Source organism: Apaloderma vittatum, unplaced genomic scaffold (genome assembly GCF_000703405.1).
Source record: "Apaloderma vittatum isolate BGI_N311 unplaced genomic scaffold, ASM70340v1 scaffold2864, whole genome shotgun sequence".
Lineage (NCBI taxonomy): Eukaryota > Metazoa > Chordata > Aves > Trogoniformes > Trogonidae > Apaloderma > Apaloderma vittatum.
Window position 1 is genome coordinate 144062 of NW_009714190.1, and position 12521 is coordinate 156582.

Genomic DNA, 12521 nt, shown 5'->3' on the forward strand with positions numbered 1-12521 from the left:
GCAAGATGATTTGTCCTTACCTTCTGCACAGAATCCTTATCAACTCTATTTAGTACTAATTCCCACCAGTTTTAATCATAAAATCTCTGAGTTAGTAGGGTTACTTTAATAATGACTATGTATATAGATACATGCATACATATAAGCAATGACTTCTGGAAATAGATCATAAAGCACAAACAGATTATATTTGAGATGAAGCAGGAAGAGCTGTTGGCAGCTTTTGGTAATATCAGTGGAAGTAGCACACAGTTCTTTGTTCTGACCTCACATCGATGACCTCAAAGTATAACTCAGTCATGGATGTCTTGTTCTACTTCAAAGCAACCCCTCTCGCTGCACACACGCTGCTACACAATCGCTGGAAAGAACTGCAGCAAATTTTTGTTAAGTGAATGAAAACAGATGAAGGGACAGATTATATATGCAAAGAAAGCAATAAGAAAATTATACAAGATCCTTAGATGGATATAAAAATTCATGTATTTTGCATGATATCTCAAAATCATTTCTATTTAAGCATACAGTATAAGAAGGTGTGGCTGTGTTGAACAACCCATTTAGTTGCCTTTTTTCTCATTTTTAAATTATATTGATATATGCACATCTAGCGCCTTTTTGGGGAAAGGGAAAAAAAAGGAAGAAAAAAAGAGAAGAAGAAAAAAAAAGAAATAAAGGACTAGCAAGTGTTAGGGTAGAACAACTGTGCCCATATACCGCTCCCAGCAGCATAATAAACTGCAATAAAATAAGTGGTTACACACATCTGCCAAGTAATATTTGTTATCAGTTGGAATGTTTACAACACCATAGGTTTTGAATGCGATCAGCAAAGTAAAGATATTTGTGCTTATTCACCCTAAGATGATGCAGTGAAAATACTTCACCTGAGAGTTGACCTCAGAGGAATACAAAGACACCTGCAAGAGAGCAAGAAGAAAGGACGGTGCCCCGGCGGGATGCATTCCTCTCCCCAGGCAGTTTAGGGCAAGCCCTTGCCTCCCCCCAAGGCCACCAACACCCACGGGGTGCCGCAGGAATGGAAAGCCCAACTGACGGCACCTTCCAGATAGGAGGTAAAACAAATCAGGATCCCAGTTTGCCAATGGTGCTCAGCTTTCTGTCTCGTTCACTCACGACTGGTGCGAGTGCTGCCAGCAGCCAGCAGCGACCTCTTGGATGAAAGCACCAGGCCTGAGCGCAATTTCCTCAAGATTAAAGCGATGCTTTTTTGAACATGTCAATCCTGATACAGTACAGGCAAAGACAGCGACTCCTCTTTCAGTTAAGGTATATAATTACAGCTGCTGTGTAGCTTCTGGATCTTGGTTAACTCATCAAACTTTCATTTCAGCTTCTAAGAAACACTATCTTTCTCACCCAGATAAAGGAATGCTGTAGTTATTACCTCACATCATTTAATTTTCAATGCCTAGTGCTTAGTGACACCGCGACAGGCTCCAGCTATTACGAAGTGCGTCTACGTTACTCTCCATGATTCAAACAATAACACATCAAACCTCTCCGCTCCTCCATGAGCTCCGAGTCAGCTTCCAGCGTGGGGTAAACACCTTCCCCTGTGACACAGGAATCGCAGGCTATGAGCCAGTCTGTAGTGGCTCTTTTGTGACCCGGTGCAGATCACAAAAGTTAAAAAACCACTCGTGAGAGAGCAGGGGAGTCACTGATGGGATCTGTGCCTTTGGCACAGACCAAATGCAGTTGGATTAGAATCATAGAATGGCCTAGGCTGGAAGGGACCTTAGAGATCATTTTAATCCAGCCTCCCTGCTGCCAGGGTCGTCACCTCTCGACTAGATCAGGCAAAACACCGGGACTGAATGTGAATCGAACCCGCGACCTTAGCGTTGTTAGCACTACACTCAACTGACTGAGCTAACCAGCTCCCTAATAGCTCTGAGGGCTGTAAAGCCCTTAAATACAACGAAGGATTTTCACTGATAACCGCATGCGTAATTTGCACTAGGCCCCCAAAACACAATCCACTCCAAATACAGCCCTGACTTCTTACATAAAAGGGAAAACACATGGCGAGCACTGGTAGCGGTAGGGATTCGGGGCAGAAATGTCCATATAATGTATCCACAGACAGCAACACAAAACTCTGAAACAGAGAAAACCTCCAAAGCACATTGGAAAGCAGAAGGAAGAGACGCCTGAACAAAGGCCTGTCTCCCAACACACAACATATGTGCACAGCGGTGGGCCAGCGCCAGCGGGTAAGGAGATGACTGGGTACTCAACGGTGTGACAGGGAGGGCTGAAATCGTACAGGAAAGAGCTGCAGTGTTTTTCTACAATCCTAATTATATTTACCTAGATATGATGAACTCACAACTTTGAAATTACGCTATGCCCTTTACTGTCAGGAGGCCATAAAAAGTGTATCTATCTTGTCACTGATCATAATGCATATATATATATGCACACAATGTACATACTGAATAAGCCTTCAAAGTAAAAGATACTGGAACTCAAAAAGCTGCTTTTTTCTCTAAGAGAAAAATTGTTCATGTAGACACCACAGATTTTTAGACTACATAAGGTTGAGATATAGACAGTTTAAAACATCTATGTATAAATATTATCTTGAGACTTGTAAACAGGCAAGAGTAAATCATGTGTATGATTTTACCCTTTTCTATAAGTCTATGTAAAGAAGACTTGGTAAAATTACTCACCAAGTCAGTCTCACCTGAAAAAGAGGCTATTCATCTTTAATCATTAAATTATTTTTCATGTATATCATTTAGAAATACTGGAAGATGAAATTCAATCTTCAGTTCAAACCAAAAGGCTTCCCCTTCTGAGATCTGACCATCACTCAAAAAATCCTGTTAAGCAAAATTTTGTTGTTTTGTTGGTTTTTTTCCCCCCACCAAATACTAGAATCTAACAAACTCCTATATTCAGAGAAAAAAAGAGAGAATGAAGAAATCTACAAACGAATCAATGAAATTATTACCATAGCGGTCCTAAGTTAGAGATAAGCTCAGAAAGGGACAACAAAACATATGGAGAAGCTGAAGTTCTACAAAGACACAGCTAAGGGAAATGTGCCCAAGAACCTGTTTATTTTGCAAAAGCTTCCATAAATTCCCTCTAATATTGCTGGCACAAGGTATAAGGGGGCACTCCTTATCTTTTTTCAAACAATTTGCTTTATTCAGAAACATTATTTTAAATCCCCCTGAAGGTGTTCTCCATGAGCCTAACTTGGCTGCTTGAAGAGGCTGGGAGGTCACTGCCGCTTTCCGTGGTGCCGGCAGCGCTGCGGGATGTGCCTCCCAGCCGGCAGGCGCTGACAGGCAGCACAGGTGGGACAAACGTCAGTCAGCACAGCAAGACCTGGAAGTGGACATCTGGCCTCACCAGTACCTTTAACCAGGAGATGGCTTTCCTGCTGCTAGACATTTGTGTGTTGAGTGGGTTTTTTTCATATTGCACATACTGACTCCATTACTCTTTCTGAATATTTTTTTAATTTCTCATTTATCCCTAAAGCAATTAGTCCTGTGGCAATAATGAAAGAGCATTGTAAGTGAAAGTTATTTGAAATATGATTTCTGTATGATGATATAAAACATTTTAAAAAGTGAAAAAGGACTACTGGAGCTTAAAAAAAAAATTATGGAAATACCAGTTCAATATGTCTTCAGACTTCATATGCTACTGGCAAAGGCAGCAGTCTTGTGCCATACATTCTTTATGACAATTAGCCACACACTGGCTGGCTTTATGTTCATTTGTCCACACAAGTATGATTCCTTTACTTTTTTTCATGTGCTTGTCAGTGACAAAGCTGCACAACACTTGACTCAAGTGTTTTCAAATAATTATGTGGATTTGGATTAAATTTATATACACATAGTATACACAGGCTTAGGAAATATTATAAAAATTTATTACTGATGCTTTAAGTAATGAAAAATTTCTTAAGGTTTCAGTTTCAAAAAAATTTCCTCTGAATTTGCTTGAAATTTGTGGGAGAATGACAAGTGATGGCACAGAAAACATTTTCTACAAGGTTGGGGAGTATACTGAATGCATTTCTGATTTTATCTGGCATTGTTATGTTTTTGGCAGGAGAAAAAGATTTTAAAAGTGGAGAATTCATTTTCTCTGTTCCTCATCTACCCCTGACTACTACTACTACAGCTACTAACCTTGCAACTAAACCATTCCTTACTTACTAACTTGCTTCTGTACATTTTCTGATGCATCCAGAAAACCAGACCGAAGTTTCAAATAGCAAACACTGTAAAAAATGCAAATTCAAAATCACGGTGTATGTTACTTCAGATTCAAAAAAAAAAAAAAAGGTTCAGCAAGGGAAGTAAAGGCTTCACAGTGATGCTGAACTGCTACTGACATTATGCATAGAGGTAAGCGAACTATTTTGGTTAATGAACTCTCATGACAATTAGATAGGATATGCCTGAATTCTTCCTATGAGAACAAAAATCTATATTTTATCTCATGAGCTCCTATCATCCGATTCTCAAACTCCCCTCTCAAATGATGAGCATTCCTAGCATCGCACTACCTAGGTCTTCACAGCAAGTCAAAAGTAAAACACCACGAAGTATCATATCAACAAGTATTTTATTTTCTTTGCCTTGTTATACCAATTCCATTTAGTTCACCGTTAACTAGGACATACTGCTTGTCAGGACTTCTGCTACACGCTGCTTTAGTATCCAAGCCCACCAAGCTCTTACAGTTCTCGCAAGAGGTTCTCAGAACTTTATGATGTGGATTAGAAATATTAGCCCAGTTACTGCTGTTGTAATGTAGAAAACTCATACCTACAATGTCATTCAACATTTTTAGTGGGATTTTACTCTCTGGCATTGGAAGCAAATTTCCGCGTGCTATTTTGCTCTTCTGTCTCAAAAAAGCTAGAAGTGACAGCAGGCCTTTTCTTCTTCCACTTCAATGTAAGAAGTATAATCTATCTAGTGCCTGAAAGAGCTGAAAAAGTCACATTTTCAATTCAAATGAACAGCTAGTAACAAGCCGTTTCAGTTTGCGAGATCTGCCTTAGGAAACTGTCTCTGCCTAAGAAATTGGGGAAGGCAAGGAGATGTGCACAGTAAACTGCGATTACTGTTATGGTTTTGATCAAATGCTGAGGAAGGTCTGGTTTGTTCCTTATGTGTAATGATGTCATCACTATGTCTTCCTTATGTGTAATGATGTCATCACTATATCTTCATGACACTTTTTTATAGGGTATCTAAGTCAAATAAACACTTGCTTTGGTGCTAGGTATGCCACAAAAATATACATTGCATTAAACTACCTGTTTCATGGACAAGATGATTCTTTTCAAGCTAAAACATAACTACAGATGTGAAAAAGGGTGAAAATACCAACACCCAGAAAGGGGTGCCTCTGTGGCCCCCGAGTTTTACCATGTATGTTGCTTGAGAAATTTTTGGATGCAGTACACCGAGATTCTGTTTAGGTCATATTAAAACAAAACTAGTTGAGACAACCCAGTCTATCAGTAGGAGAGTACTTACTGAGAGCATTTACTAGTTTCAGCAAGATGAATTTGAATTTCATTAGTGAATGAACCTCAACAAATAATAATTTCCTTCTAATCTCAGAACACCAGAGCTGTCTCAGAATTGTAATGAATCTCATTACCTGTTTTCATTAATGTCACTCGCTTACATTTGTTTACACAAATGTTAAGAAATTTGTCCAAAAATTAAAAGCCTTTGGAATTACAAATCACGTGGAACACATCCTGTAAGCTGGTACCACTACTTCCATGAGTCCACGTGGCAGTTCTGCCAATAGACACTTGCAGGATTTAAAACCACCTTGGGTCAAATGCTTTACAGCCAGACCTAAATAGTCAACATGCCAAAAGTGAGGCCCAGAAGTGGCAGAACCTGGAAATTAATTAATTCCCCCTCCATCTCCTTATTAATCATCCTCCCTCTTCATACCTAACAGCAACAACAGGCGAAGTCACCGCGTCCTGCCCTCCTGAGCTCCACCAGGCTTCAGCAGCCACCTTGCGGTGACCCTTCAGCATCTGAGAAGCAGCAAGCTGGCTGCAAAAACCTTACGTAAAGCTTCCCTGCTCTAGGCTGCAAGCAAAACAATATCAAGTCATGCAGGGTGCATAAATACATCCATAAGTCTGTGACATTTTTAAAAATGAAGTAACTGAAAAGCTTAACATACTTTCTTACAGACTGGTGCATCTAATGTAAACATTAGAAACAGATCTCTAACAGCTTGCAACTCTGCAATGAGTTGCTACCTCTCGATCTTCTTCTAGCTATAGAAATTCATCAGCAACTTTATCTCAATTTCATGAGGCAGCAAAAGGCTGAAGTTCTCGCCCCAGACAGTTTGGTGGCAGATGAGAGGAGTAAATTCACATCTCCTAGGGTTCCTGATTTACACTCCGCTGGCAAGATACTATGCAGGATTTATTACAGCCAAGAAGCACAGAATGCTCCACGACATGTTTCATTCATTTCCTTTTTATCTAACCATTTTGATTTTATTTATTCTATCTTCTTCTAATTTCTTTTTCAAGTAGAATTACTCTGAAAAGAAGCTATTAACCAGGAACAGAAAATTTACAGAAGATGATTAGTAACAGCAGAACCAGAAATGGTTCCCGATAGCGACTGTAACATGTCCCTCCCCCAAAAAGCCACTCATCTGAAAGACATGCTACAATTTCATAATAATCTAATGGCTGGGTCCAGTGTGTAGCCATGAGTCAATATCAAGGCAACAGACAAGACATCACATTAAAATCAAGATAGGCATCGTAATAGACGACTAATATTTTTCTTGTCTAAACAGACAACAAAATGCTTTCTGCAAAGGCTGCTGACAAAGATTCAATGAGAGCTGAAGGTCCTCTATGATGTAAGAAGAACAAAGATTTCTTTTTCACAAATGCCCTACTGTCATTAGGAGTACAACTGTTGAGAGGGAAGATATTCATCCCACCAGAAATAATTTCTTCAGCTCTTACCCCACTCAATAATCTTTATGCACATTTACATACATCTCGTGCACCACAGACCCCTGGAGATGTTCTTCTTTTGTCCTATCTTGATGCAGTATCCAGTACAAAAAAGCCATTATAGATTCAGGGCAGAAACATATACTAATAATTGAGCACACATATCCACCATCCAGCTCCCACCCATTACCAATCAGATAATAAAGAAGTCATTAGAGATTCCTTGTTACTCTGTACATAAACAACAGCGCAGTAGAAGTGCAGATCTTCACGCAGCACTAAAAGTGACAGAACATCTTTACTGCAGCTAAGTCAACCAAGCCCAAGCCAGTGGGATACCTCAGGATACTCTGGCTTTGTTCTGCATCACACAGCCTCAGCAGCTTACGGCTACTGGGGCTTTATGGAAGAGGCAGAAAGAGAACAGAGGAACGCAATGGCTTCTTCTCCCCATCCCTTGCCAGGTAGTCAAAACCTTGAGGCAGTTTCTTCAAATGTCTTTTTTTTTTTTTTGGAGGGGGTTATCTAGACAAACCCAGGATTTCACTCCAACAGAAGGTAGCATTATGATTCAGATGAGACCGCAGTAAAGCCCTCAAAGCTCCGATTTCCTACTGAAACACAGACATGTGGGACCATTTCAATGAAGTTAGTGGAGAGTAGGAGGGGAAACAGTATCAAACCCACGGTTTTACAATGCTGAGTTATAATATGATTGTTTCAGATAATGTGAAAGCTTTTTCTTACCCTTAATATTTAAAACAAGCGTCCCTGATTACAGCTTAAGATACATTCGCCAGCTATTCTGTAGGATCAGGCTTGAAAAGCACCAGTGTATGAATCAGGTAACGGCAGAGGAGAGCAAGCGTGTACATTTAACAGAGGAAATCCAAGGTCTTAGCTAAGAAAAAGAACAAGGAATAAATGAGTACATAATAAAGCTGAAGTGGAAAGCCTTCCTTAATTAATACACCTTCATAACCACTTACCATCACTCTCACTGGTTCATATGTATTGCTAACGGCAACCACAGGGGATGGGGAGGGAAGAAAGACCCAGAAATCAATCCGCGATTCCCTATTCCCCAGCCACAGTCGGAGCAGCACCGCTGACAAGCAAACCACTCTGGTTGCTACAGAGGCAGCTTCTTTCTGTTCGCATGGATCCGGCACAGCCAAGAGAAATGCAAGTTCCCCATCAGTCATGGTCCATGGGGAGGCTCTGGTTGTCTGGCTGAAGTAAGTACGGCACGAAAGCATGTGCCGGCTGGGAGCTGCGTGTGAGCAGGCGCTCCTCTAAGCCCTGGAGTAAGTGCAGCCAAAGAGGTACCCACTAGCGATCTATCCGCAGAACCAGAGTTAGCCATGGGCAAGCGGCAGAGCAAGGAATAACAGAGGGTCCATGCATGGGATCCTCTCCTAACAGGAGAGAGAGAAAAAAAAGGGTGGTGCCACATGCCCACCCGGGGACAGGCCTATATTTTACTTACTGTTAACAGCAAGGGTGACTGATAACACTGAGCCTGAGACTCCTGCTGCTGAGTGGCACCATGACAAAGAAATCCACAATAACAAGAACAGCTGCTAGACTGTCTATACCTTTCATAGGTGATAAAAAGCCTTCAACTTTGATTTTTCCCATTTCTTATCGCAGTGCAACTTCACGTCACTTGAAGTTTTGCAAGTAAAACATCACGCCCATAGGACACACCTGTCAATGACACAACCCAGAAGCGGAGCCCATCTGACTGAAATTCAATCGAGCCAAATCTACACTAAGGAGAGCCTCAGCTGGCTTCTCCACACGGCAATGTACATTCAGGCTGATGGCCTAGACTCGCTAAAGACTTCTCAGGATTTTCTGTTCAGTTCCATAGAGCATGTCCATTTGGGATGACCGTCACAGTAGTCTGAGAAAGCAAATGCCCATGAATAATGCCTGTGCAGCTGGGCAAGCACAGCCTGGGAGAGGGAGACATTACACAGCTGAAGAGGCATTAGACTTCTAAGTTAGTACTGCATAAGGCTCTTATGAAGTACCCTGAAAGTCCCATGCATCTACTAATATAAAAAGGATCTTTACTATTAATATTTGTCACTGGAGTCACTATAGTTTCTTTAGCATAAGCACTTCCAAGGTTCTACAGTGCATATTGATTTGATGAAGCCTATAGGAAAGATTAAAAGTAACACAGTGTAACAACATAGGCTCTTGTAACAACAACAACATGGGAAAAGAGCATTTTTTCTAAACAAGGCCAGGAATTTTCAGGTTAAGATAGCTAATTCCTCACATACATGTTTTAATCTTCTACATTAAAATAAAAAAAAAGAAGAAATCTTATTTCTGAAGGGATGCACTTTCGTGATGTCTATAAGGGAGTCAAAATGAAAACACCACAAACCACTTGGCTGAGTCTCCTTCCGTTGCACGATTCTTTCCCACCCTCACTTATAGAAAAAAAAAACACAACAAAACAGATAGCAATCGAGCTGCATTTTTCTGAGGCTTTACCTCTGAGTGCTGCTACTTGGCAACTCTTTTCGATTTCATTGCTATCTTTGTCAGCGTCATCTGCTTTTCCTGAGTAACGTCAGCTTGTCATCTACACAGCAACCGCACTCACTTCACGCCTTGCCTCTGCGAGAGACAGAGCGTTTGCTATAGTGCATCTATTCTGTGGATTCAGAACAGTATTCAAGGTATCTACAAAAAAGTGAGAACATTGAAGAAGAAGTGCTATTATGCCATCTGCAAGCACCATTAAATGCCACTATCACTCCTGCAAGTGACAATGATGTCACTCAAAACCACAGTGTCCAACTTGTGAGAAGAGAGTAAGATAATAAGATGTTTTTCGAGCATCCAATGGATTACATCCCTCTGCTCAGGAACATGAAAAAAATTAGACCTTCGAAACCTCTAACACAGTGTGCACATGCTGGTGTGATCACGGTTACCTGTGTAACACTGTTGCACTCATCATTACTCCTTTGCTCTATCCTCTTCATAAATAAGTGAGATCCACCCTTTAGATCATCACCTGCCTGTCCTGTAGACTTAAGTACCAGACAGATTTGAACAAAAAAACATGCAGCAGAACCCCATGAGAAAGTTGAGCTGGATTAAGCAAAGCAATGAATTAATGGGTTGGAAGTAAAATGGAATGGCTAGCACAATATAAACACAGGTGACTGCTGTGCAAGGAGAACGGTTAAAGCCATTGATTCATTAGACGACTTCTAATTTGAGATCTCATCTTTAAAAGCTTAAGTTTCTACAATGAAGATTAACTAATAGCTGTAGGGGTTATTTTGGGGGCATTAAGAAAATGTAACTTTTGTTTACTCACTGAAGTTGCCCAAGGATGGTTGTTAACATGAATTTGGTGCTTCGATGATGATACAATACAATAGTTTGATTTCTGCTAATGTGTGTAACACAAATCTGTAAGTATTTGTAATGTGAGTGGCCTTCTGCTAGAGCTTTGCAGAACATTTCTTGAATGTGCACTTGCTAAAAGACACAAAGTTTTCAACTTCTTAAACCAAAGAACACATTTTTGACATAACACATAGATATTATGCCTAAATAAGTGAAGAGATTTGAAAACAAATCCTTTCCCTTCTGTCACCTTAAATAGAGCTTCTTTATAATTGAGCAGTTTTTAGTGTTTCTTTGGATTGCTGAAACTCCTTCTTTTGTATCCCCAAGGATTTCCCTACTTCGGTCATCAGTGGGAACTGGGTTTTGCATTTGAAGTCTTCTCCTTTCCAGAGTCTCTCGGGGTGTGCTCTTGCTACATGCGTGTTTTTTCTGTCTGTTTGTTTCTGCCACCTGGCATTCCACAGGTCTGAGCTGACCAAGATCAGTAGCTCTAGCTATAGGGATGTCCCTACCCCACTGAAAGGATTCCCATGTCAGCCCAGCAATAAAATGCAAGATGAGATGCAGGTCAGAGTGTCCGTTTTCTGCAGAATATCCAATAGAAGTTACATGTTCAATAAAGAGTGACAAACTTACTAGTAAGATGCACTGTCCATTTGTGGAGATAACTTATGAGCAAACCTTGGTGAAGTCTTATATGTCCTAGAATATTTCTATTAAAATTGGATTTTTCAAGTGGAACTGATTTGTGCTGCTAAAGACAGGTACCTGCTCATCCCATGGCTATGGCAATACAAATATTTGGAGTTGAAGCCACACGCCATGCACCAAGAAAACACAACAATTTACTTTGACAAAACAGAAACAAATTCTTGCAAGTAAAAAGAAACAAAAGGAGACTAAAATAAAACAACTAAAATCAGTGTTCTTATATAAAAATGGGACAGAATTCTAGGCACTCAAAGGCATTTATCGTGTGACACAGAGGCATAGCACAGATTTAGATAACCGCCAATTAGGAACTTAATTACATTCTTTACATTGAAAGAGATGGAAAAATGAAGTTACCCAGTTATGCTCACCCCAAGAAAAGGAGCATTTAAAACATTTACCTAACAACCTAGAGGTGTTGGCTTGTCCCATTAGTAACTTTAATTGGAAATCTTACTTTGATTTTCATACACCTCTTTTTCAGTAGGAGAGTAGGCTTTTCTTTGCGTAGTTCTTTAAACGGTTTGCTTTTTTTTTTCATGTGTGTGGTTCTCGCATCACATGAAACGATTTGGGGAAAATCTGTCCACATCCATGGTAAGGTCAGTGGCCAAAATCTTATGCAAATTACTACTTTGCAATTGCTATATAAATAGTATGAAACAGATGTCTTCCCAAGTCCTTTTCAATGGCTGTTGAACACAGCATGATAACTGACTTTATATTTTTATTGAAGCTCAGGTTTCCAAGTTTGTAGAATAGAAAGCACTGAAATAAGACCTTCTTAAATAATAAAAAAGAGATTCCTTTCCCTAAGAAAAGAAGTTTTGGGAAACTGGCAATCTTACTAAAACCTAGAATGTTCCAGGAATACAGACTATAATTCCAAAGTGTTCTGTCATCTGTACAACCATTTTGCTTATAGCTGCAATGCAGCATTCCCTTCAGGACTGTTCATCACACTTAAAGGATAAAATGACCCATCTGCCTACTCTGTTCCATCATTATTCATTAATGAAGACACTGGGCCTAGAGGATTGTCATTGCAGGATAAAAAAAAAGGTTCATTAATACATCCCTTCAGCACGACACACATTGACACTAAACAAGAAACAAAGACAAGATCAGACCTGCTTTCAATGTATGTTTCAGCATTACTGAGAGAATGCCATCAGTTTAAATAGCACTGAGAATATACTACAATGCTATGCAATAACTTTGATGAATATAGAAAGGGCAAACACCTTGAAAGAACAAGGCTCAGGATGAAGTCATTCCTTTCAGGCAGACATCTTGAGTGCGCATCTGTTTTCCGCAGGTTGTATAAGTGACAAGCAGAGAGGAACCAAAAACTCACGATGATAAGACTTTTGTGTGTGTGTGCATGTGCTGCCCT

General features: G+C 40.1%; 1 protein-coding gene across 1 annotated transcript in view; it reads right to left on the minus strand.

The window, feature by feature from the left end:
• LOC104273329 (plasma membrane calcium-transporting ATPase 2-like) overlaps window positions 1–12521 on the minus strand; it is a 168156-nt gene that overhangs the window by 115061 nt on the left and 40574 nt on the right.